At 42.7% G+C, this 26,860-nt stretch overlaps 1 protein-coding gene and 1 long non-coding RNA gene across 11 annotated transcripts in view; one reads left to right on the top strand and one right to left on the bottom strand.

Annotated features, from left to right (window-relative positions):
* The window catches only part of ANO1 (anoctamin 1), a 225,918-nt gene that overhangs the window by 71,017 nt on the left and 128,041 nt on the right, over positions 1–26,860 (top strand). The window lies entirely within an intron of this gene.
* Positions 17,964–26,116, bottom strand: LOC117080285. The gene is made up of 2 exons (XR_004435772.1): positions 24,658–26,116; positions 17,964–18,273 (listed from the first exon to the last, which is right to left on the bottom strand). It is a non-coding gene; the product is annotated as an uncharacterized LOC117080285 (long non-coding RNA).

Below are 26,860 nucleotides of genomic sequence, written 5' to 3'. Positions count from 1 at the left end.
GAGTTCTTCTTCAAAGTTTCCTAAAACCATAAAGAGCTTGTCATTTCTTTGCTCTACGAATATCTATATATGTTCCAGTACAGCTGCCCTGACTTGCCCTGGCATGCCTGGACAGGGTTAAGCGAGCCCTGGACCATAGTGCATACCATTCCTTATTTGGAAACCCTCCTGACCCTCTCATGACTAGCTTCCTCTTTTCTTTGCCCTCTTTCCCCTTTGCCTATTTAGAAAAGTTTCAAGCTATTAGCGAATCGGGTCAAGCTTAGAATGTGAAGTCCCGTTCTGACTAATGGAAATGGGACACAGCCATAGGACGATTGCATCAGGTTACAAAGATTATAAACGTCCCCGTCTCCTTTGTTTGGGTGTGCTCTCGTGGCAAGACTGCTAGTGAGCGACACCCTTTCTGCAGAAAGTAAACTAGCCTTGCTGAGAGATCCTTTGTCTCAATGTTGATTTTGCAACAATGAGCACCCATTTCCAACAATTTGGTGGCCCATACAGGGAATCTGTTTCCCTTCTGAGACAGTCCTTGGTCCTCTCTTGTGGGGAGCCCTGCCATCCTATTGCAGTGGCCTCCAGGGAGAAAGCCGGGACTTACCTGGTACAGGAAACACACTTGGATTCTCAGCAATGCAGGGGAGAAGGAGAGACTTTCAAAACCGCAGGACCAGAAGACCTCATGTGTGAGCCAAGGTAGGAAAAACCACAAGGCAGCAGTAAAGTACTTCCTTGATGGTCAGTTCTTGAAGGGAATGTGTGTATGAGTGAATGGTTTCAGTTAAGACAGAGTGAGTGTGAGAGGAATGTGTATAACCTTCAGGAGAGAAAATAGAACGGAGAAACATTATCATCTCCCAGGGAAAAAGTAATACAGGAGAGAAAATAGAAGGGAGAAAGGTTATCTCCTGGGGAAAAAGGATACAGGCAAGATATTTCTGGGGTAAGAAATTTAGCCTTAAAAAGCCATTAAGGACAGGACAGGTGAGACATCCCTGGTCTGGAGAATCTGGGGGATTGAGTCTGCTGGGAAAGATTTTCACCCAACATGGGGAATACTTCTAGCAAGCCTGGAACAGGAAGTAAGGCAGGTAGCAAAGGAGGTGAGAAGAGCAAATCCCTCCTGATAGTCCTTTAGGACTCATTCTTAAACACTGGAAAGAGAACGAAAAGACCAAATGTAAGAAAAAGCAACTAATGATTAAGCACTGTTGTTTTCTTTGGACCCAAGAGCCTATCTTGAAACCTGCCATTTTCTGGCCAAAATATGGCTCAGATGAAGACTGGGTCTGCCAACTTTTAATGATGTATGTTAATAACAAAATCCTGCATCCTCAATTATGCCCTATGCTGGCAGCAAGGGCTGGTTTCTTTTTATCCCTTGAAGGACTTAAAACAAGAAATAGATTCAGGCAAAAAGTCAGAAAGTATGCAATGGGACCCTTTAAACCATCTTCCCCTGTTTCTAGTCCCACCTCCCCTTCCACAGGCAGTAGTCCCACCTCCCCTTCCGCAGGTGGTAGTCCCATCTCCCCCTCCACCTCAGGTGACTATTCTGATTCTGGAAGCAGAAGTCCCTGAGGAACATGATCACTGTCATTTCTCTTCAAAACAAGGACTCCAAAGAGCAATAGAACAACGCAGAAAGGATATTCAGAATCTTCCCTTTCCTCGCACTTCCTAAGAGCCAGCTTTTTTAGCTCTTTCCTCAAAAGGAAGTGCCACAAGGTGGGGATGCAACTGGATTCATAAATCCCCCTTAACTGCTCCTGAAGTTCAGGGTCTAAAGAAAGAACTCAACCCTCTGCTAGATGACCCAGAAGGAGTAGCAGAGCAAATCGATCAGTTCTTAGGTCCCCAACTATATACCTGGACAAAATTAATGTTGATCCTAGGTATTCTCTTCTCAAAGGAAGAGTGAAACATGATCCACAGAGCTGCTATGGCAGCCTGGGAACATGATCACCCTGCCGGCCAAGATAATCCGGCAGCGGATACCAAATTCCCTGCTCGAGACCCGCAATGGGATAATGATAATGCAGCTCACTGGGAAAATATGGAAGATTTGTATGAGCTAATCATAAGAGGGATTAAAGAGTCTGCACCCAGACCGCAAAACCTGACTAAGGCTTTTGATTTGCAGCAAGAGAAAGATGAAGGGTCCATGCACTTTTTAGACAGGTTGAGAGAACAGATGAGAAGGTATGCTGACTTAGATCCTGATAGTACTCTAGGGCAAGGTATGTTAAAATTACATTTTGTTACAAATAGTTGGCCAGATATTGTGAAAAAGTTACAAAAGATGGAGGAGTTCGAGACTAGCCTGGCCAACATAGTGAAACCTGTCACTACTAAACATACAAAAATTAGTCGGGCATGGTGGCACACACCTGCAATCCCAGCACTCAGGAGGCTGAGACACAAGAATCACTTGAGCCTGGGAGGCCGAGGTTGCTGTGAGCTGAGATTGTGCCACTGCACTCCATCCTGGGTGACAGAGTGAGACTCTGCCTCAAATAGAATAAAATAAAATGTGACTGTTGGATGAGGCAGTTCAGAGCTCAGCCAAAGGACACTGGCTGCTGCAGCACGATCTGTGAAGACAGGTCAATCAAAGTAGACCGAACTGCCTTGGAAAGGAGACTATGAAGCCATCTGAAGGCCAGGGCTATGAATGAACAGCTGCACAGATTCCATGTGCTGTCAGAAAACAGAACTTAGAGGAAATGGTGTAAGTCATAAAGAAGCCATCAGCAAATGTCAAGTTGAACAAAGAACTTTCTAAGCATCATAGCTTGAGGGCCCTGTCAGTGGAGAGGTTCTGGGAGCTTGGTGGGGACCTGGTGGACAGGGTTCAGACACTGAATTAGGCGTTAAAGAAGGGGGACTCTCCATTGCCCTCCAGCCCTGAGACTCCATGAGGCTGTGATGCTTTGGGGCACATCCACCCCACCCCATGTATGACAGTAGGGGCAGGGGATGCCGACCTCAGTTTCCCTAAATCACAAGCAACATTGGCAATCACATCACATTTCAATTTATCTGCCAAAAAAAAAAAAAAATGGGTCTTGTAAGTGCTATTTTGCAGTTGCAAATAGGAGAGGGCAAGTAAATTAATGTTTTCTGTGAACCTTGACCCCTGTATCACAAAGCAAGGGTTTACCCCTCATCCCAATATTTACTCTTCTCACTCAATATTTCACATATGGGTTTGTGTCATTGATTTTTTGCATGGGGACATTTATACATGTAATATTGAGATTGGAGATTTAAATTCACACACACACAACTATTTAGGCTGGGAGAAACCTGACCTCCAGACTCACACACATTTAAGTGATGGTTTAAATTGCCACATTTCGTCCAGATGGCGGAACTATGTAGAAAGAACTAAATTGACTTTCATGAAAAGATGTGAGCTCAAATAACAACAACAGCAGCAAAACAATAACAGTAGGTATTCATGTAAGCACCACAGGGGCAGAGATTTTTGTCTGTTTTGATAGCTGCTGTAATCATCAGCATCTAGAACAAACCCTGGTGGGAAGGAGGTTCTCGGTGAAAATATGTTGAAAAAACAGTAATATTGCTGTCTTTCCTTCCCTATTAGTGGAGGATGTTGAAGGAAATTTTCTGTAACCTGCAATGTTTTCATTTCAGGCGGAAAGAACAGGGGACCTCTCCTCAAGTTCCTGGTTATTTCCCTGCTGTAGGTTAAACGCATATGTCTTTAATTTCTATTTTTAAAAATTTGCCAACACACCATCAGCAATAAGCACACCTATTTACTTGGATTGTGGCTTCTAAATATCATTCTCCATGAAAAGGAACTAGGGCATCTCAGAGAAATGACTGATACCTGGGCTGAGGTGGGAAAAGTACAGAAGAGGCTGGAGCATCAGTGTGCATGAGAAAGCAGAGGTGAGCTTAATGGTCATGAGAACACAGGATGCATGGGAGGCTTGCAATTCTGACCATGATGTAGTAACAGGGATCAGACTTAACTTGCCCCTTCCCCAGCCTTAAGCATCAAACAGGCAAAATATAGGAAACAGTGGCTTTCAAATGTGGGACAGCAGCCCTGAGGCAGCTCAGGGCTGATTCCTGAGAAAAGTGAAGCAAACAAGTTGAAGGCATGATAATTGTCCAAAGGCTGCAGCACAGAGACAGGAACTCAGGCAGTCAAGCAGTCTCACTGTATTGAAGATAAAATGGTTAGAGTTCAAGGAGCCCAAGAAGTTAAAATGTGTGAATCAGAATACCCAAGAGGGGGATATTGCATTCGTGCATGTGTGCGCATGCACGCGCGTGCACACACACACACACACACACACACATGGATTGAGAGAGAGAGACAGAAATCTACAGAGAGGTACCCTTAAGTCTTTGGTTGAGTACTAACCTGCATAAGCATGAGAGGAAACTACCCAGGGCTAGGGAAAGAACCACCAGAAGATAGTAGATCCAACATTTCTGAGGGCTCACAGAGGGCTGTGAATAGCTCATGGTCTCACCAACTGAGGTGAGAAGATCCACAGGGCATCACTGAGCAGGGTTCTCAGAAGAGTATCATTGGGATTCAAGGATTCTCTGGATCTGCCCTAACAAAGTGTAGGAACAAACCCTGAACAGAGTCAATGGATTCTAAGCAACTTAACTGTGTGCTCATACAGATTCTAACACGAATTAAAAATAAGCAATAAAATCTAGTACTCAACAACATAAAATCTTGATGTCTGGCATTTAATAAAAAATTAGCAGGCAAGCAAAGAAGTGAGAGAATATGACCCATAACTAGAAAATAATCAATAGAAACAGACCCAGAAATGAGACAAATGATAAAATTAGAAGAAAATAATATGAAAATGATTAAAAGTGTGCTGCATCTATTCAAGAACATATCATGAAATGATGAGGAAAAGAAAGAAAGATATTTTTGAAACAATCCAAATGGAACTCCTACAGTTGAAAAATACACAGAATGGGATTAACAACAGATAAGGTACTGCAGAAGAAAGGATCAACAAAATTGAAGACATGGCAATAGAAACTCTTCAGGATAAAACAGAGAGAAAAAGTACTGGGAAAAATGCATAGAACATCATAGATTTGTGGAACAATACCAAGTAGTCCAACACACATGTACGGAAAGTCCAAGAAATGGCAGTGGGGTGCAGAAAAAGTATTTGAAGAAAAAATGATAAAAATTTTTCCATTGTTAATGAGAAGTAGAAGCCCACAGATCTAAAAAACTTAATAAATTTCAATCAGAAGAAACATGAAGAAAACACACCAAGGCACATCATAATCAAACTGCTGAAAGCAAGTGATAAAGAGAAGAAAATCTTAAAAGCAGTTGGAGAAAAAGGACATATTATGTAGAGGAACAAGAGTTTGGCATACTTCTCATCAAAGTATATGCTAGTCGGAAGACAATGGAACAATATCTCTAAAGTATGAAAGAAACAAAACGCCAACCTAGAATTCTACACTCAGCAAAAATGTATTTCAAAAATAAAGGTGAAATAAAGACTTTCACAGAAGAACAACAGCTGAGAAAATTCATTGCTAGCAGACCTATACCACAAGAAATGATAAAGGAAGTTATTCAGGCGAAAGGAAAATTATAACAGATGAAATTGGGACACACACAAAAGGATGGATTGCACCAGAATTAATATAGAATAATAAGTATGTAGGTTAATATAAAAACATTTTCTCAATGTTAATCTCCTTAAAAGATAATTAACTGTTTATACCAAAAATAATAACTGTATTATAGGGCTTATTACATACATAGAAATAAAATATAATAGGACAGTAGCACAAAGGAAAGAGGGAAATGGAAGTATATTGTTGAAAGGTTTTTAAACTATATGTGAAGTGGTATAATATTTGAAAATATACCATCATAAGTTTAAAACTATGTTGTAAACTCAAAAGCAACCACTAAATAAAAGTAAAATAAAACAAAAAGTGCTAAGAATCCAACAGTAAAGATAAAATACAATAACAAACATTTTATACAAAAAGCACACATGTGCTGTATATATATTATATATATATATATCAAGATGGTAGATTTATATGCACATTTGTTAATACATTAAATATAAATGGTCTACACACTCCAATTAAAAGACAGACATTATAGTTTGAATCAAAAAGTGAGACCCAATTGTATACTATTTCCCTCAAAGGGACAGAGAAGTCAGCTGGAAGGAGCTACTATGGGTCAAGTATAGAACAACTTATTCATCAAAATAAATAATGATAGTACTTGATTGTAACCAACTGAGTAAAATAGGAATCCATTAGTCCAAATGGAAATAAATAAATAATAAACAATGAAGAAGGAAAATCCTTCTTTACAATAGAATGCCAACTTATAAATATAGAAGGAAACCATCAATAGATTCTAAAGCTAGTGTTGATAGTAAATGTTTGATGAGGAACAGGATATTTACATAGTCATGAAGTATCTCCCCATGAATTTCTCATTAATTATAAAGGTCAGAATAGTGGCTGGCATATATTCTTTGAAACTGTTATGATCACAAAGGCTGTTATCATGTCAAAGGCTGAAACTGTTCCAGATTAACAGAGTCTAAGAAGACATGACAACTCCCTGTAATACTTGATCTTAGATTGAATCCTGGACCTGGAAAAACAAGCTCTGAAGGACATTTTTGGAACAGTGCATGAAATTTGAATAAAGACTATGGATTAGATTATAGTATTACAATGTTTTCAAACATAAAGAAATATTCAGTAAAGTACTTACTCTTTAAATTACAATCCCATGGTTTAGAGGAAAATGCGTAGATATGTACAAATATACAGATAGAAGTAGAAATGGGGATATGAGAAGATAGAAAGATAAGATTGAAGGCAAATAAGAAATATAAGGTAGAACAAAATGATAAAGAAAACGTGGCAAAGCATAAACAACTAGTGAATCCATGTGAAGGCTAAATAGGCATTCCTTGTGCAATCTTGGCAATTTTTCTATATGTTTGGGATTATATCAATATAAAGAGTTACCAAAAAATATGTGACATGTACATTTTTAAAAATCCAATATTTCCTTTTTCATTGGTAGAAGTCCAACTCACAAATACTCTAGAAGCAAAATTTCTGAAACTGCCATGATGCCCTAGAAGTGAAACCTCTGAAACTACCAGGATGTTAAGAAGCTCTGCTTGTGTAGAAAGAAAACAAATCTGAAGAATAAGTTTTCTTGAGAGAAAAAATATCATCAATAATCTTCCACTCGGCCCTAAATCTATGATTGGTGACATTAAAGAACAACAGCAACAAACTCAGAAAATATTCCAGGCCAGGCCACCAGGGTAAATGCTTGATCTATTAATCGATGGAGCTTCTAGCTTGTCTGGATGTGAGGCTGGACACAACTCACACATCTGATTTTTTCTGTATCATATGGGAAAGGTGTTTAAGGGAAGATCTTCGCTTTCCAAGTCTCTCTCCCCACAACATCCACATGAAAAGATGTTTCAAGATGGGCTCTCCCCAGCAGAGCCAGAACCATACTGGCTTCAGACCCAAAGGAGGACTCCTGTGTTGTATGAGATGGAATAGACTAATGCTAGAAAAATTGAGAAAGATGCAAATGTAAGATGGTGAGGGTTTTGTTCATTTGGGAACTGGACTTTAGAGAACAAGGAATGTGCCTCACCCCTCCACCCAGTCTTTTCTTGCTCTGGACATCTAACTCACATCAACTTAGACGACTGTTCAAAAACCAGGTGAGGGAGAGGATGGTGGAGTTCAGTCCCCAGATCACTGGGACTCTGTCCTTGAGTCTGGCCGTGATTCAAGTTAACATGAGCTGAAGAGGCATGAGCAAAAAGGACTCTGGATGCATGACAAAGGTGCAGGAATAATTACGAAATAAAGATTGAGTTCACTGGGTTCAGCAGAAATGCCCAGTGTTAGTCTATGCCATTGTGCCAATTTTCTGATCTTTTTAATAAAAGCATATATGGTTCCCTGCAAAATGGTTTGCAGGACTCTTTTTATTTATTCAACATTTGCATGCCAGGGCACGATGGCACACACCATAGCTGGTCATCGTCTGCTGTCAACCTAAGACTTCATGTCTGGGGATGGGAGGCCATTAACAGTAAGTGCAGCTCTGAGACCCCCGTATTCCAGGGACAGTGGACTGGGGAGACAGCTTAGCAAAACCTACCTGTGCGAAAGAAGAGGCTAAGAATATCTCAAAAGCAGGTCAGGTGTTTGGAAGAAATAAAACGTAGCTTGTTATTTCAAGCTTTTCTAAGAATATGGCCATTTGAGATGCATGAGACTACCCAGACACTGAGAGAAGTGGCCAATTCCAGGTCCCAGGGCGAAAAGGGGCTTCATGAGCCTGGAAGATCTCGCTCTTCCAGGTGGCAAGGAACTCCTCCAAGCTGAATGAGTCAGGTCGGAAAGACACAGGGGCTCCTGGAGGGGCTCTTGTTGCCCAAAAATGATGCAGTTTGGGTATCAAAAAGAATAATGATGTAAGATGGGATCCTGGAAAGAAAAAGGACATTAAGCCGGGCGTGGTGGCTCACACCTGTAATCCCAGCACTTTGGGATGCTGAGATGGGAGGATCACCTGAGGTCAGGAGTTCAAGACCAGCCTGGTCAACATGGTGAACCCTGTCTCTACTAAAAATACAAAAAAAATAAAAATTAGCTGCGCCTGGTGGCAGGCACCTGTAATTCCAGCTACTCAGGAGGCTGAGGTAGGAGAATCACTTGAGCCCAGAATATGGAGGTTGCAGTGAGCCGAGATCACACCATTGCATTCCAGCCTGGGTGACAAGAGCGAGACTCTGTCAAAAAGGAAGGAAGGAAGGAAGAAAGGAAGGAAGGAAGGAAGGAAGGAAGGAAGGAAGGAAGGAAGGAAGGAAGGAAGGAAGGAGAGAGAAAGAGAGAGAGAAAGAGAGAAAGAAAGAAGCAGAAGGAAGAAGAAGAAGAAGCAGAAGGAAGAAGAAGAAGAGGAAGAAGAAGAAGAAGGAGGAGGAGGAAGGAGGAGGAGGAAAGAAAGAAAAGAAAGAAAGAAAGAAAGAAGACATTAAGTAAAAACTAAGAAAATCTGAATGAAGTATGAGACTTTAATACTATATTGTGATTGAGTATGAGATTTTAATAATAATACATTGGGATTGGTTCATTAATTGTAACAAATGTATCATCCTAATGTAAGATGTTGGCAATAAAGGAAATCGGGCTCTGGGTATGCAGAAGCTCTCTATTATCGTCGTATTTTTCTGTAAACCTAAAAGTATTCTAAAAAATAATTTTAATTATACGGAGAAATAAGAACTATGGCTACAATAGATTGAAACACATTGAAGATATAAGAATCTTTGAATGATGAGAGAGAGAGCTAACAAGAGAGGCCAAAGCTTGATAGATAAACTGCGAAAAAGACAGAAAAATTGGCTAAAGAACTCTTTCTCTTCAGTGGGGGTGGAGAACAAAAGACCAAAGAAAGACTCTTGATCAAGAATAACTTCTGTTTATATTTTGGATCTCTAAAGATTTTCTTCTTTACTGAAAACAGAGACAACATTTTCTGTACAATGGTTTGAATCATAATGACTTCTTTTTGCCATTCAGACTTCTCATGACATTCTAAAATAATTTTGATGATTGCATAATAAAATCATTTTTAAAAGACCCAGAAATATCTCAAAAATGGAGGCATCAGCATCAATTAGAACAGTCCCCATAGTTTCTGCCTTTTTTACCTGAGACAGGGGCAAATGACAGAAAGGAAGAATAGTATTTTCTTTGGAGACATTAGGGTTACAGTTACAGGCAGTTTCTGGCTGGTAGGACACTTTTTGAAATAAATTGTATCGTTGTGGAATGAGAATGTTTTAAATCATAATCAAAGCCCACTTCCAAATGCTCCAGCTTCCTGGATTCTGCTGAAACCTCCCTTGCAAAAGTTATGTTGAATCTAGGTGTCCAAATTTAAAATAAAATGGCTTTTCCAAATATTTTGGTGAAAATAGAAACTTTCCGTTTTATGAGATATTATTTTTGTCTTCCATCTGCACTCAAAGTAAAACAAAATATTAAGGCTTAATTCCATTTTATTTCAACTGTTTAACTTTCCCCTGAACTTTTAGATAAACATTTACCCAATAGTTGAACTGGTGGATTTGAATTTTTGAAACATAGTAAACATTTTCCTATTTAATAATCTATCTAGTTTCTATAAACTGTATCGGATATTTATCAGATGTTTTAGCTTCTTTTAAGGTTGAATAAAGTTTAAGGTTCACCTAGATTTTTTTTTTTAACAGATCAGTTTCTATTCTTTTTTCCCTCCCATCTTGTTTCCAAAATGGTTATGGAAGTCATCTCTGCTTGTGCTGAATCAAGTTTTTGAGATTAGGCAATGAGTGGGGTGTGGCTAATCGATTAGACATAAGATCGAAGTTCAGAAAATCCAAACCTTAAAATAAACTTTGTCCTGGGATGTCTCTGTCTCTGTCTCTCTCTCTTCCTCTCTCTCCCCCACCTCCCTCTCTCTTTTCCACTCTCTCTGTCTCTATTTCTCTCTCTGTGTCTTCCCCCACTTCCCTCCCTCCTCCCCTTCTCCCCCTCTCCCCACTGTTTTCCACCCACCACCCCCCACCCCTGACCACCCCCCAACCGTAGTTACTGATGCACAGTTACCTTTTCTGGCCACTAGGTGCTGTTTTGTGCGTGCTGGAGACCTCTCCACATCGGTGAGTGGTTTCTGCACCTCAGGAAATTATACCCCTTGAGGGGGCCTCACTGCCTCAGCAGAAAGTGGACAGACAGGATCCTGGGCAGTGTGTTTACCAGTGGAAACAGGTTCTTCTTGAATGTCGAGGGCCACACCTGGTTTCTTTGGGTCTGTGTCTGTGTCCCGTGAACAATTGGGCATATGCTTCCCGGACAAGCAGGATGTGTTTTCTTCCTGAACCACAACTGTTTTTTCACAGCAATTGCCACTGATGCTGGCCCCTGATTGCTTTCTGGTGGCTTATGGGAGGAGCTGGCTGTGACATCTCGGAGGTGGAAATCTAAGACGCATAAAGATGCCAAAAGCCCACCTCAGCAGGATAAACCATGACCCGACATGAAGTGGGAGCAGGAAGCTCAGCTCCTACCACCAGCGCTTCTCAATGCTCCCAAGTCACCCACCGGAAACAACAGAAGTCCCCGTGGTGGTATGGCCAACCGCTCTGGCTTTGCAGTTGACAGATCAGGTTTCAAAGCCTGACTGTTCACAGTCAGGTGATCTTGGACAAGTGACTTCGCCTCTCTATGCCTTGGTTTCCTCATCCGTCAAGTGGGGATATGATAGTTCCTGACTCAAAGATTGTCTTGAAGATGACCCGAACAACCAGCCTGAAGTGCAATGCCTGCCACATAGCTGGCATGGAATAAGTGGCAGTTGGTTCATTTATTCAGCGGGTCATGCTCTGAGCACCTCCTGTGTTCCAGGAGCTGTTATGGGCACTGGGGATGGAGGATAAATGCTAAAAGGTAATGGTGGGGATGACTATTCCAGGAAGTGAGTGAATATTTGAATGAATGAGCAAGCAATATGGCTACCTAATCTATGAATCTACATGGCTGTGTTTTTTTGTTTATTTGTTTGTTTTGTTTTGTTTTTGTTTTTTTGAGATGGAGTCTCACTCTGTCGCCCAAGCTGGAGTACAGTGGCACAATCTCAGCTCAGTGCAATCTCTGCCTACCGGGTTCAAGCGATTCTCCTGCCTCAGTCTCCTGAGTAGCTGGGATTTCAGGTGCCTGCCACCATGCCCAGCTAATTTTTGTATTTGTAGTAGAGACAGGGTTTCACCATGTTGGTCAGGCTGGTCTCGAACTCCTGACCTCTGGTGATCCACCTGCTCAGCCTCCCGATGTGCTGGGATCACAGGCATGAACCATCACGCCCAACCACTGTCTGTGTTTTAAGCAATAGAGGTGGCTCCCTGGGCTGTTTTAGGAATGATTCTTCCATCTCTGGAGATGACAGACTGCATTCTGGGAAAATCACCTGAATGTTGCCTGGAGCTTTTCCTCCTGGCATGGTCCCTTCACCTGGAAACCCCTGCATCCTATTCGGGGTGCAAGATACATAATGACAAAACTAGCCAAACCCTGAAATCCATGGCAGCTGTGATAACACAGCTGTTTAGTACCTGTTACAGGTGAGGTTTGAATTTCGTTGACTATTGACACAGAAGTGCTGGGAACAGGCTGCAGGATCGGAGGGCCAGGTCCTCGGCCCCACAGGGCAGGTGCAGGTCATGACCCACTTACTTAGCACCACATCACACCGTTGCTCCTGCTGCTTCTCACTCGGAGCCCCCTTCCTCGTTCCCCAAGCAGTTCCTAAGCCCAGCCCTATGGCTCCTCCTCCCTGGAGGCTTCTCTGACTCCCCGCTCCCTGTGCTTTTCCTTTCTCTGTTGACCTTGATCCCACCTCCACCACCCCCAAGGTAACTGCTGCACCACTGTTGGGGGCCCCAACTCTCTCTCCTGTGCTGTCCTCAAGCTTTTCCTCCTAACTTCTATAACATCGAGAATTGTGCTCCCCGTAGGCACCTCACAAATGTTTAGTGCTTGTGGTTCTAGTTCCCCTCAGGAGTAGTTAAATTAAAAGGCAGAAGACGTGATATTTGAAGATAGGACCTGGATTTAAATCCTACTCTGCTATTCTCTAGCTGTGTGACCTAGGACAAGTTCACTCACATCTCTGACCTCAATTTCCTTACCTGTCAAATGGGGATATTAACAGGGTTATAGGAAAACTAAGGGAGAGGACATGCTTGGAAATTCTCATGAGGATGGAAAGCAACGTGATGCATGGTTGACCACCAGTGTCAGCTTTTACCCAGGCTTATTTGTGCTTCAAGAACCTTCCATTGCCATATACAGTTTTTTTTATTTGAAAGCAAACAGTTTTTATTGCAGCAGACGTTCATAAAAGTGTACACATCATAATTTTACAGTTTGAAGAATTTTTACAACATGAATGTATCCGATGATTACCACCCAGATCAAGCTAAAGAACATTACTAGCTCCCCTGACGCCCCCTTCATGATGCCCACCCACCCCCAGTCATTACCCTCCACCCATCACTGTGGATTCAACTTGCCTGTTGCTGAATTCAGTGGAATCGAGCTTTTGTTCTAACCTCGTATGTTAGATTCTTCAACGTGGTTACGTGTAGAAGTCCTTCATTCTCGTCGCTCTAGAGTATTCTGTTGTATAAACACACCACAGATTTCCTGTTGACATTGTCAGGTTTTGGCTTGGGGTCTGGTCTTGGTTTGCTTTGAGCCATTCTGGTGTGTGTGTTGTGGTATCTCATTGTGGTTTTACGTTGTGTCTTTTTGAGGACTAATGCTGGTGGTCACCGTATCATAGGCATATGGATCATTTGAAGAGCCTCTTTTGAGGAAGTGCTCATACAAGAATTGTTTTAATTGGGTTATTGGTCTTTTTCTATTCCTTTGTAAGAGTGGCTCACCTATTTTGGAGACAAGTCCTTTGAGATTTATATGTATTTCGAATATATTCTCCCGCTCTGTGTCTTACCTTTTCACTTACTTAATGTTGTCTTTTGATCAACACAGGTTTCTAATTTTATGGAAGATTTATCAATCTTTTCCTTTGTGGTTACTGATTTCTGTGTTCTGTTTAAGAGATATTTGTGCATCCTAAGGTCATGAAGGTAGCCTTCTGTGGCATATTCTAGAAGCTTTATGGTTGGCCTTTTTGCATCTGGAATTGGCTATGTGTATGACATAAGGTAGGTGGTCAAGGTCCAGCTTTCTCCCTATGACTCTCCACACCACTTACTGATTCCATACTACTTACTGATTCCACACCACTTATTGATTACACACTACTCATTGAAAACACAGTCCTTTCCCACACTGCACTACAGCAGCATCTTTGTAGTAAATCAAATTGTGGAATATATGCAGGTCAGTTTCTAGAATCTCTACTTTGATCCATGTATCCTTGAATATTACACTGTTATAACTATTGTTGGTCAATATGAATATCAGGTAGTATACGTCCTCTCACTTTTGCCTTGAGGGAGTCTTCACTCTTGTTGGCCTTTGGCATTTCCATATAAATTTCAGTATCAGCTTGTCAACCTCTCTTACACACACATGCACATACACACATGCCTTCTGACATTTTGATTGGGATCACATTGAATCTATAGATCAAGATCAATTTGGGGAGAATTTTTTTTTTTTTTTTGAGACTCAGTTTTGTTCTTATCACCCAGGCTGGAGTGCAATGGCACGATCTTGGCTCACTGCAACATCCACCTCTCAGGTTCAAGCGATTCTCCTACCTCAGCCTCCCAAGCAGCTGGGATTATAGATGCCCACCACCACACCCAGCCAATTTCTTTGTATTTTTAGTAGAGACAGGGTTTCACCATGTTGGCTAGGCTGGACTTGAACTTCTGACCTCAGATTATCTGCCCATCTCAGCCTCCCAAAGTCCTGGGATTACAGACGTGAGCCACCGTGCCTGGCCCCAGTTTGGGGAGAACTGATGGTTATGCTTATTGAGACTTCCAATCCATGAACATGGACCATCCTGCCATTCATTCTGGTTTTCTTTCATGTCTCTTAGTAATGTTTGGTGATTTTTCTTTGTTGAGGGCATGCATCTTTTTTGTTTGTTCTTACGCATTTAATTTTTTTAATGTTGTTTAAAAAGGCATGAGTTTTTAGGATTTTGTTTGTTCCTAGTATATAGAAGAACAATTGACGTTAGAGTGTTAATCTTGTATTCAGTGACTTTGCCAAATTTACTTTTTAATTCCAATAGTTCATCTGGTTTGCCAAATTTACTTTTTAATTCCAATAGTTCATCTGAATTTTCTCCTTTCAAAATCATGCTTTTGGGGATAATGTCAGTTTCATTTTTTCCTTTCCAATCCATAACTTTTTATTTCTTTTTCTTGCCTTATTACATCCCTAGAACATCCAATGCAATATTGAATAGGAGTGGAGGTGGCAGACATCTGTGTTTTAATTCCAACATCAGGGTATAGCTTTCAATAGCTTACTATTTAACATGCTATTTGTTGTAGGTTCAGTCATTTCTCTTTAATTTGCTAAGCGTTCTTACAAACAGGTGTTAAATTTTACCAAATGCTTTTTGAGCACCTATCAAGGTGATCATTTGGGGTTTTTTTCTCCTTTATTTTGTTAATTTTTGAGTATTAAACCAACTTTACGTCCCCAGTTCAATTTGGTCATAATATTTTAACCTTGTTAATGGAATTGGTTTGCTGGTATTTTTGTTTAGGATTTATAAGAGATATGTATATTTATAAGATATATTGTCTCATATTGTAAGATCTTTTTCAGGTTCAAATTCACTGGGACATGGTCTCTCTACCTATTCCTGGAAGTTTGTGGAAGATTAGTGTTATTTCTTCCAGCAATGTCTAGAAAATGTTTACCAATGGAGCTCTATGTACCTAGAGTTCTCTTTACAAAAAGAATTTTAATTAGAAATCAAACTGATTTCTAGATATAGGACATTGTGATTGTTTACCTCTTCTAATGCAAGTGTTGGGAAGTGGTGCTTTTCTAGAAAATGGTCCATTTCATCCAGATTTTCCAATGTATTTGAATAATTATTAATAATGTACTCACATTATCTTTTTCCTGTCTGTAGAAACTGTTGTAATGTCTGCTTTCTCGTTCTTGTTATCCATCATTTGTGTCTGTCTTCTCTATTTTGTACTCTGTCTCCAGTATGGCCCTCAGGCCCAGGAAAGAGGGGCCCCTGCTCAGGACCCTGAGCTACCACAACCGTCCTCTGGTCCGCACCCCTCGCCGCAGGTATAAAGTTCATGGAGCTAAGGAAACTGCACACCCAGGGCCCACACACCCCTTCTGAGACCATGCCTAGATATTCAGGCCCCAAATGTCCCTAACTAATGGCCCCCAGCCTGCTCCCAGAGCCTGCAAATCCTCACTGGCTTTGTCCTTTCAAAGACAAGCCATGGGAACATGGTGTAGGCCAAGCAGGTAGCTAAGGGGCAGATGTTGTGGGGCTGTGGTCAGACTTTGGAGGTACAGGCTCCTCACAGCACAGGATGGTGCCAGGGTAGTGAAAGTGTGTGGCAGGTACCAGCTCCCCACCACCTCAGCTGCTGGCACAAATCTCCAAGGAGTCGGAGACTCCTAAATTTGAACCTAGCCTTCTCTGTTGTAGGAAGGTATATTTGTCAAAGCAGAAACAGAAAATATTTCATGCCATTGTTTGCTAGCTTGATTTATAACTTAACTATTTAGACATGTGGCATGTGGTCTCCACTCTTGTGAGAGGCAGGCCTGAGTCTTGATTGAGTTTTATCAATTTTATTAGTCTTTTAAATAAGCAATTTTAGTTTTGTTGATTTCTCCATTATAAATTTGATTTCTAAATTGTTGGTTTCTGTTCTTTATTATTTGTATCCTTCTACTTTGGGTTTAATATACAGTCCTTATTAGCTTCCTGAGTCATAAATTTAGATCATTAATTTTCAGCCTTCTTTTTGGGCTCAAATGCATTTAGGGCTGTACAAGTATTTTCAAACACAGATTTAGCTACATATGATGATACCGTAATATGATATGGGATATCATATTTTCATGATATCCAGTTCAAACTGTTTCTAAATTTTCACTGTGATTTAATCTTGTTCTATAGATAAGTTAGAAGGGTATCACTTAATTTCCAAACACTGAGTTTTTTTATAGTTGTCCTTTTGTTATTGGTCTTTACTTGTTTCTATTGTTATCAGAGGACAAGATTTCAGTCCTTTGAACTGTGTTGAGGCTGGCTTTATGGCTCACCATGGGCTATTGTGGTAAATGATTTTTTGTGCACTTAAAAATATATATATATTTGGTAATTTTTGTCAATTTTGTGTGTGTGTGTATGAAATTCTATGATTTCCTGAAAGAGTTGTACTAAATTTTAAGTTAAAATATGTAATCACAATTAATGGTTTATTCCTTATTTTAGTTCTGTCAGTTTTGGGTTTATGTATTTTGATATGTACATCATTTAAAATTGTTATATCTTTCTGTTGACTATAAAGCATCCCTTTGTATCTCTAGTAAAATTTCTTATTTTGAAATATATTTATTTGATATTTCTATAGCTGCAGCAAGTTTCTTTCAAGTGTTTGCATGGTATATTGATATTTTTTCCATCCTTTGACTTTTAATCATTCTGGTTCTTTATATTAAAGTGTGTCTTCTGTGTATAATATATAGTTGAAGTTTTAAAAAAATCAGTCTGATAACTTTGTCATTTAATTGGAATATTTAGGCCATTTGTGTTTACCATAAGTACTGATGTATGTCTGGGTTTACATCCACTATATTACTATAAGTTTTATAGCTATACCATTTGTTTTTTGGACTTTTTTACCTCCTACTTTTTGGTTAATCAATTCTTTTTTAAATTGCCATTTCTCTCTATTATTTGGTTAGTTATGTGTGTCTTTATTATTCTTCAAGTGGTTGCACTGGAAATTGCCACATACATTCCTGGCTTTTTAGAGTCTTTCTTAAAACAATATTTATACCACCTTTGGACAATGTGAAAACCTTAACCTAAGGTTTTAAAAATGCTTTCAACTTCATTTACCTTCCCCCCCACCCCACCTTTTGTTTATTTTTGTCGTGTATTAATGTTACTTATATTTAATCCCCACAAGACATTGTTATTGCTATTTTAAACAATCAATATTCATTTAGCTTTACTCACATATATATTTTCCTTTCCAATGTTCTTTATTCTTTTCTACCTTATCAGACTTTCATATGGGATTATTTTCCCTCTGTCTAAAAATTCCTTTTAGTATTTCTTTTAGTGCAGGTCTGCTGTCAATGAATTCTCTTAGTTTTTGTTCATCCAAAAACATATTTATTTCATTTTCATTTTTGAAAGATATTTTCTCTAGATATAGAACCCTAGATTGCAGTAATTTTCTTTCAGCAATTTCAATATGTCACTCTATTGTCTTTGGTTTCTATTGCTTCTGTTGAAAAGTCAGCCATTTACCTTATTATTAATCTTTTGAAAGTAGATGTCTTTATTCTCTGGCTGTTTTGTCATTTTTCCCTTTTTTTTTTTTTGTTTTCACCAATTTTGCTATGATGGGCTGGGATTATTCTGATAGGGTCTGGGCCATACTTTTCAACATTGTGCTAGATATCCTAGGAAAAAAATAAGGCAAGAAAAATAAATAAAACTATGGATAGAAAAGGAAAAAGTAATACTGACATTATGCAACTATAACCTGTTTGGGGTTCATAGAGCACATCATATTCTTAACTAAACATGGCCTGATGTCTTTCATCAGTTTTGGAAAATTCTTGGTCAGACACCTCAAATATTGCTTCTACCCCATTTTCTCCCTTCTGTTTTTTCAGAAGTCCAGCTGCACATAGGTTAGGTATGTTTATAAGACGTGGATGCCTTTCATGGTCTTTTCTATGTTTTACATCTTTTTTTTCCTCTTATGCTTCAATTTTAATGCTTTCTGTTAACCATCTTTCAGTTTAGCTCATCTCTTATATTCTATCTAATCTGCAGCTCTACTTACCTTTTGAATTATCATTTTTGGCTTTGGAATTCCCATTGGATTCTAGCTGTACATTCTCATTCTCAAGTGAAATTCTCCATCTTTGCATTTACTGTATTCATCATATTAACAGATGTGTCTAATTACCCCAATATCTGGATCTGCTGTTGGTCTGTTTCTATTGTCCTTTGGTTTGTGTTTGCTTGTTTTACTTTGTTTTGTTTCTGTGGTTCTTGATGATTTAGCTCTGCTTCCTGGCATGGGTGGTGATTTTTAATTGAATCTTGGATATCACATGTGGACAGTGCAGAGGCTCCAGATGATGTTCTCTTCTTCCAAGAGGATTCTTGTCTTTTTGGCAGGCAGAATGCAGAAAGACCGGCTGGTTTCTGTCAGGGTTGGAGATGATTTGAGATTAGACTTAAGGACTTATGGAAGGCAGGTCTTTTTCTGGGTTCTTGATAGAAAGCCTGGAGAGTTTACTAGGACTCTACCTCCTTAGAGTACCCTGAACTCCAATTGTATGTGTGTATGTGTGTGTGTGTGTGTGTGTGTGTATGATGTGTGTGTGTGTGTGTATGATGTGTGAGCAATAAAGCTTTTTAATCACCTGGGTGCAGACGAGGCAGACTGAGTCCGAAAAAGGAGTCAGCAAAGGGAGATGGGGTGGGGCAGTTTTATAGGATTTGGGTAGTGTAGTGGAAAATTACAGTTAAAGGGGATTTTCTCTTGCGGGCAGGGGCAGGGGTTACAAGGTGCTCGGTGGGGAGCTTCTGATACTCATTGTCCAGGAGAAGGAATGTCACAAGGTCAATTCACCAGTTAGGGTGGGGCAGGAACAAATCACCATGGTGGAGGGTCATCAGTGAAGGCAGGAACTGTCTATTCTCACTTCTTTTGTGGGTCTTCAGTTGCTTCAGGCCATCGGGATGTACACGTGCAGGTCACAGGGGATGTGATGGCTTAGGTTGGGCTCAGAGGCCTGACATTCCTGTCTTCTTATATTAATAAAAAAACAAAATAGTGGTGAAGTGTTGGGGCGACAAAAAATTTTGGGGGTGGTATGGAGAGAGAATGGGCGGTATTTCTCAGGGCTGCTTCGAGTGGGATTGGGGTGGCGTGGGAACATAGAGTGGGAAAGATTAAACTGAAGAAAGATTTTGGGGTAAGAGGTAATATTGTGGGGTTGTTAGAAGGAGCATTTGTTGTATAGAATGATTGGTGATGGCTTGGATGTGGTTTGGTATGAATTGAGAAACTAAACAGAAGACACAAGGTACAAATAAGAGAAGCAGAAAAACAGATATTAAAGGACTGAGAATTGGGAGGACCCAGGACATCCAGTTAGAGAGTGCCCGAGGGGGTTCAGCATAATTATTTACTTGGTTGGTGAATTTTTGGGCTCTATCCTTGATTTTTTTATGTTGTCATATACTAGGCCAGATTGATTTAGGTAAAAACAACACTCTTCATTTAAACATATACAAAGTCCTCCTTTTTCAGCAGTAAGTCAAGGCCTCGGTGGTCTTGGAGGACAACCGCAGCTAAAGAGTCAACCCGGGCCTGAAGGATTGATAAAGTTTGTGATATGTCTGCGATGCTAGCAGAGAAGTTATTAGAGAGGCTACGGAAGGTTGTGAGAAGATTAGCAGCCTGGCTAATTTCCTGTCTAGCTTGCTGGAGGACTGGAAGATAGCTGCCCAGAGGGCTGGTGTCTGGAACAAGGTTGGGGCTGAGCAAGAAAGTGCGTTCATATAAAAGTTCAAATGGACTGTACCCTGTAGCATTTCAAGGGCAAACTCTAATTCTGGGAAGGGCAAGAGGTAGGAGTACTGTCCAGTCCTTTTTAAGTTGGAGGCTGAGCTTGCTGAGGTGTGTTTTTAAAAGACCATTAGTCCATTCTACCTTTCCTGAAGATTGAGGACGGTAATGGCTATGAAGGTTCCACTGAATACTAAGAGCCTGAGAGACGGCTTGGGTGATTTGACCGATAAAAGCCGGATCGTTATTGGCCAGGCATGGTGGCTGACGCCTGTAATCTCAGCACTTCAGGAGGCCGAGGCAGGCAGATCACGAGGTCAGGAGATTGAGACCATCCTGGCTAACATGGTGAAACCCCATCTCTACCAGAAATACAAAAAACTAGCCAGGGGTGGTGGCAAGTGCCTGTAGTCCTAGCTCTCTCAGGAGGCTGAGGCAGGAGAACAGCATGAACCCAGGAGGCGGAGCTTGCAGTGAGCCAAGATCGCACCACTGCACTCCAGCCTGGGTGACAGAGTGAGACTCCATCTCAAAAAAAAAAAGAAAAGCCGTACCATTGTCAGATTGAACAGAAGTAGGAAGGCCAAATAGGGGAAGTATATCTGTTAGAAGGGAAGGGATGACTGCAGTAGCCTTTTCGAGCTAGTGGGAAAGGCCTTGACCCATCTGGTGAAGGTGTTAGTCCAAACTAGCAGATACTCAAATTTACGGACACGGGGCATATGAGTGAAGTCAATCTGCCAATCTTGTGTTGGAGTAAATCCATGAGCCTGACGCGCAGGAAAAGGAGGAGACCTGAGAAAGCCTTGGGGGCTGGTGGCATGGCAGACAGAGCATTGAGAGGTGATGGTCTTAAGGATGGATTTCCATGAAGGGAAGGAGATGAGAGGCTGCAGGAGGCAAGCCAGAGGCTTGTATCCCACGTGGAGGTGATCATGAAGGGAGGAAAGAATGGATTGAGCTTGTGAGGCAGGAAGAATGAATTTTCCATGATCGAAGGACCACTTGCCCTGAATTGGAAAAGTCTGGTAGAGCAGGTTTTCAGAAGAAGAGTAGGTGGGAGTGATAAAGGAGAAAGAAAAATACTGGCCTTCTGGAGTGGGGGCTGGGATATGACCGGGTGTGGAGGCATTGGCTCTTTTATTTTTTTTATTTTTATTTTATTTATTTTTTATTTTATTTTATTTTATTTTATTCTATTTTTGGCTGTCCTGTCAGCATAGGCATTTTCCTTTGCAATAAGAGCAGTAGGTTTCTGGTGTCCTTTGTAATGAATGACTCTAGCCTTGGCCGGCAGGACAGCAGCCTGAACGAGGGCTTTTATTAGGGCGGCATTGATCATGGAAGAGCCTTGTGTGGTAAGGAAGCCTCTTTAGGTCCAGATGACCACATGGTTATGGAGGATGAGGAAAGCATATTTGAAGTCAGTATAAATGTTAATGTGCATTCCTTCAGCGAAAGAGAGTGCATGAGTTAAAGCAATCAGTTCTGCTTGTTGGGAAGTGGTGGAGGGGGAAAGTGCAGCAGCTTTGATAATAGTGGTGTGGCACACGACAGCATATCCAGATTTAGCTGGTGAAAATTGATTGGGTTTAGAACTGCCATCGATAAACCAAGTGTGGTCTCGGTTTGGAATTGGAAGAGTAGAACTCTGAGGAAAGGGGGAAGATGCTATGTGTATTAGGGAAACGCAAGCATGTGGTTCAGGACTTGTGTTGGGTGCTAAGTGAGAAACTGGGCTGAAATCGGGCCCATGGGTAATAGTTACTGTTGGAGTTTCAACAAAGAGTGAATAGAGCTGGAGGAGTCGAGGGGCAGACGATACATCTGAAAGGTGTGAGGAGGATATTAATGTTTGAAGGTTGTGAGAACTGTAAAGGGTAAGTGGAGCGCAGCCCGTGATTTTGAAGGCCTCTAGAAGTATTAAAGCGGCGGCTGCCACCACATGCAGACATGAGGGCCAGCCTAGAACTGTGAGGTCAAGTTGTTCTGACAGAAAGGCAACAGGTTGTGGGCCTGGCTCCTGTGTGAGGACTCCAGCAGCACAGCCTTGGATTTCAGCTGTGTGTAAAGAAAAGGGATGGGACGAGTTGGGGAGTGCTAGTGTGGAAGCTGTCTCCCGGGCCTTTATGAGAGAGCAAAAGGAGGAATGGGGAAAAGACTTAGGGTCTATGGGATCAGTTAAGTTGCCCTTTGTGAGCTTGTAAAGTGGTTTGGTTAGGATAGCAAAGCCTGGTATCCAGAGTCAGAAGTACCCAACAACGCTTAAGAACGAAAGGAGTTGTTTTCTGGTGGTAGAGATTGGGGTCTGGGAGATTAACTGAACACAGTCTGCAAGAAGGGCATGTGTATGCTGGTGGAGGATTATAACAAGATAGGTAACACTAGGGGAAGACGTCTGTGCCTTAGAGAGGGATACTCGGTACCCCTTTGAGTAGAGATGTTGAAGAAGCAGGATAGTGTCCTGCTGGGAAGATTGATAAGAAGGATTGCAAAGAGGAAGATCATCAAAATACTGAATAAGGTGGAAGGCAGACGGGAGAAAAGAAAGCAGACCATGAGAAGGGGCCTGGCCAAAGTAGTGTGGGCTGTCCCTGAAACATTGGGGCAGAACAGCCCAGATGAGTTGGGATTGGTGAGTGCCTGAACTCCAATTTTTGCCTCCCCTTTCTCTCTCTCTCTCTTTCTCTCTCTCTCTCTTTTTCTCTCTTTCTCCCCCCTCCCACCTCCTCCAGAATGCTGAGCTTATTTCTCTGTAGCTCCCTTCTCTTAGCCCTCAAGTCCCGTCTGCCTTAGTTGTCTTCCAGTTCCTTCTAGCAGCTACTTATAGCAGCTGAGTTTCTCTGTTTTTCAATCCGGCCTTTATAGATGTTCTTGACATCTATAAAGTTAACAGTTGCCTACTGGAGCACCTTGTTCAGGAGCTGCTTTTCCTCTGGAGCCTTGCCCAGGGTCCCCTCTCCTGGACTACCATGGGCTCCATGTCTGTCACAGCAAGGGGGTTCTGGCATCACGGTCACCTGTGTGTGTGTCTATCCTCCATGAGACTGGGCAGGTTCCCAAACCTGCCTGTCCTCTGGGCCCACGAGGGACTGTTGAAAATCCCTGAGTGGGAAGTCCTAGAATGTGGGTATTTGAAAGCTCCTTGGGTAAAGCAGTGATTATCCAGAGGAGCACCCTGTAAATATTGGGCAAGACATTGGACTTCCCTGGGGCAGGAAACTGCCATAGACCAGAATGTGTCTATTATGTTGTTTGTTGTTGTTGTTGCTTGAGACAGAGTCTCACTCTGTCACCTGGGCTGGAGTATAGTGGCGCAATCTTGGCTCACTGCAACCTCCGCCTCCCAGGTTTGAGTGATTCTCTTCCCTCAGCCTCCTGAGTAGCTGGGACTACAGGCACATGCCAGCACGCCTGGCTAATTTTTGTATTTTTTAGTAGAGATGGGGTTTCACCATATTGGCTAGGCTGGTCTCAAACTCCTGACCTCGTGATCCGTCTACCTCGTCCTCCCAAAGGGCTGGGATTACAGGCGTGAGCCACCGCACCCGGCCAACAATGATTTTTACTGCATCAATTGGTGTTTGTTGAATAAAGGCAGGGAGGGGAGGAAAGAATGGGATGGGGGTAGAGAAGGGCAAGATCAGGGAGAATTCCAGCTCCTCAGGCCTAGACCTGTCATCTTATCAGAACAATCCCAGTCACCTGACAGTGGTCTGGAGACCAGTGGCCCTTCGACAAGAGCATTTGAGCTGAGCAATTTTGCCTTTCTTAAAGATAAGATTAAATTAACGTGAATCCAAGTCTTACCACGAGGACGTTGCCCTTTGCTGGGAAGCTAGGCAGTCCCCAAGTACCTCACCCGTGATTTTCTTGGTGCCTCATTACACATGGTAGCAAAAACGGCAAGCCCCTAAGAGGACCACTGTGATCCTCTGAAGGTGGGGGTTCCCAATCCCGCGAACCCAGTTCTTCAGAACGCTGTTTGTTCTGGAGAAATAAGAACTGGTCATATCTAGTCTTTGTTTCCCTCTCTTTCGATCATTTTTTGGATGAGTCAAAATCAGGTCACCACCAGCACCAGGATGTGACATGAAGGGACGCGCCTCAGCCCCACAGGGCACATTCCTGCCCTCTTCCCAGACTCAGGTCTTCCCTGCCTCTGAATCTTGCTCTCTCTTTCCCTTGTTCTCACTTTTCTTTCTTTTTTTTTCTGCCCTTCCCTTCTTGTCTTTAATTCCTCTTTCTTTTTTACCTGGGGAAAAAGTCTTCAGACTTCTGGAGTGGATTCATGAGTGTGAACGGGGTGCAGCCTGCCAACATCATTTTTTCTCAAGGCACAGAGGCTGTTTCTGTGGCTGGGCACAGCTGAGAGGACCCTCTCGCTGCACTGGGGGATTGATGGCTGATGGAGGGAAGGAAGCTCATAGAACATCAGGCAGAGTTCGTCCTGCTCCCCTCAGACTCCCTATATCACACTGATGGGGTTGCAGCCCTGGCCTGCAGGGGTAGGTCCGGCCTGACGGAGGCTGGGAGATCTGGAAGCCAGTGGCCTCTCAGCCAGCCCCTGGCTCCTGCGCACATTCTCCGGGAAGAGTCCCAGGTCTCTTCTTCACTCCCCCTCACCCTCCCAGTGGGGGTTCTCTGACCCCAGCAACACAGATGGGCAGGGAGGCGTCTCCAAAGGCCAGACGCTTAGCTGAGAAATCATTTCTCAGTCCCTGTGTGGCCCCTTGCTCTTAACCTTTTTCTCCTTTGTTCTTAGTCCTATTTTTGCCCCGATTTTTCAGCTGGGCGCCCTGGACTGTGGCAAACTTTAAAATTGCCCCTGGGATCAGACACATGCTGGCCCCCTCTCTGGCTATGCTGGCCTCCCTGTTTAGGGCAGCAAGTAGGGAACAGCTGGCTCAGTCCAGGCCAGATGAGCAGGAAATAAAGGTTTTCCTTGTCCCCCTTCCTCCAAGCCTCCTCCTTCTTCCCTTTCCCCTTGCCATGGGAAGTTCTTCTTTTCCTCCACTCCTTCCGTCCCTCGCCATCTGTGGGACTGATGCTGATTATCCTGTTCACTATCAAAATTATTTGGGAGAAGAAAGTCATTTATACTTGAGTATGAGTTTGATCCATAGTTTGTTTTTCCTTGGTCTATTTGCTCTCTGAGTCTCAATGGCAGATGAAAAGTTGAGGGCTGCATTACAGACATTTGGGGCCATTACAGGAGAATGCAGGTGAGGGATGGGCGGGGGGCGGGGCGCTGTCCGTAGAAGGACCCTCCAGAGCCCAAGCAGTCACACACACAAGCTGCCACCCCCAGTCCTCGATCGATTTTGACACCGTTCATAGTCTGAGACAAAGGAGTTTCAAAGTATGTGGTTGAGAGTGGCTTGGAGCCCAGCCAGGTACCGGGAGCAGGGGAAACTGAGGCTACTTGGCTGGGCAAGGCGAGAATGCGGGGAGTTTTTAAGACGGCTGACTAGCTCTGATTTTTTTTCTTGTGAAGGAGCAATCCTGTTTGGCCCCAAGCCTGGGGATGGGGCTGGCTCTGTGGAGCAGGTTGCATTTGAGCCGGGTGGGCCTGTCCTAGGAGTCGTCGGCTGCCTCCAGAGGGGGTGAGGTTTCCATCACAAGGGTAGAGGTCTCCTGGATTCAGCCATCATTAGAGAAGGCTTTGCATATTGCCGGGGCTGTGGCAGACCAGATACACAGGGGCCTTGACTAAAAGGTGTTTCTTGGGCCCTGCCCCCAGCTCACTGAACCCAGGAGCAGCCCTGGGATCATTGTGACCTCACAGCTCAGACAGCATCGGTCCCCCGTGGGGGCCACCTTTCCAGCCCCTCTTCCCAGCAGAGGATCCCAGTGCTTTCCTGGCCTGACGGCCCTGCAGGCCTGGCCCTCCCAACTTCCTCTCTGCCCTTGTCCCCTGTCATTCCCCCAGTTGGAGGGTGCCCCAGCCTGGCTGACGTCAGTTCTTGCCCCCAGCACACACAACTCTTCCCAGCCTCAAGGCCTTCACCTGGCTGTGCCGCTGCCTGCGATGTTCCTCCCAATCTTGTCAGGGCTGGCTCCTGGGGATAAGATATCTGCTCAGACGTCACCTCCCCAGAAGGGCCTTCCACAGCCAGCCACATCGTGTCCCCCCACACCTGCCCCCACACTCGCTAGCCCACTGTCCCCTCTTCCTTCTTCTATCCTCCACAGCGGTCATCACCATCTAATATTCCTGTGCATGCATCTGTTTGCCTTTCTGGCTTCTGGTTTTGGTCTGCCTTCCCCCAGAAGGTAGCTCTGTGGGAGTAGAGCAGGCTGCCTCCCCTCTACTCTGTGGGAGTAGAGCAGAGACTTGTTTGCACTGTTTATTCCGTGACCCAGCCCCGGCTCTGTGTCTGGCACATAGAAGTGTCGCTCAATGAACGAATGAATGAATGAATGAATATCCATTGTGTGAATGAATGAGTGACAGG

This window comes from Trachypithecus francoisi, unplaced genomic scaffold, assembly GCF_009764315.1.
Source record: "Trachypithecus francoisi isolate TF-2019V2 unplaced genomic scaffold, Tfra_2.0 Lachesis_group8, whole genome shotgun sequence".
Classification (NCBI taxonomy): Eukaryota; Metazoa; Chordata; class Mammalia; order Primates; family Cercopithecidae; genus Trachypithecus; species Trachypithecus francoisi.
The sequence above is the reverse complement of the archived record's forward strand: the minus strand, read 5'-3'. Positions and strand labels throughout refer to the sequence as shown.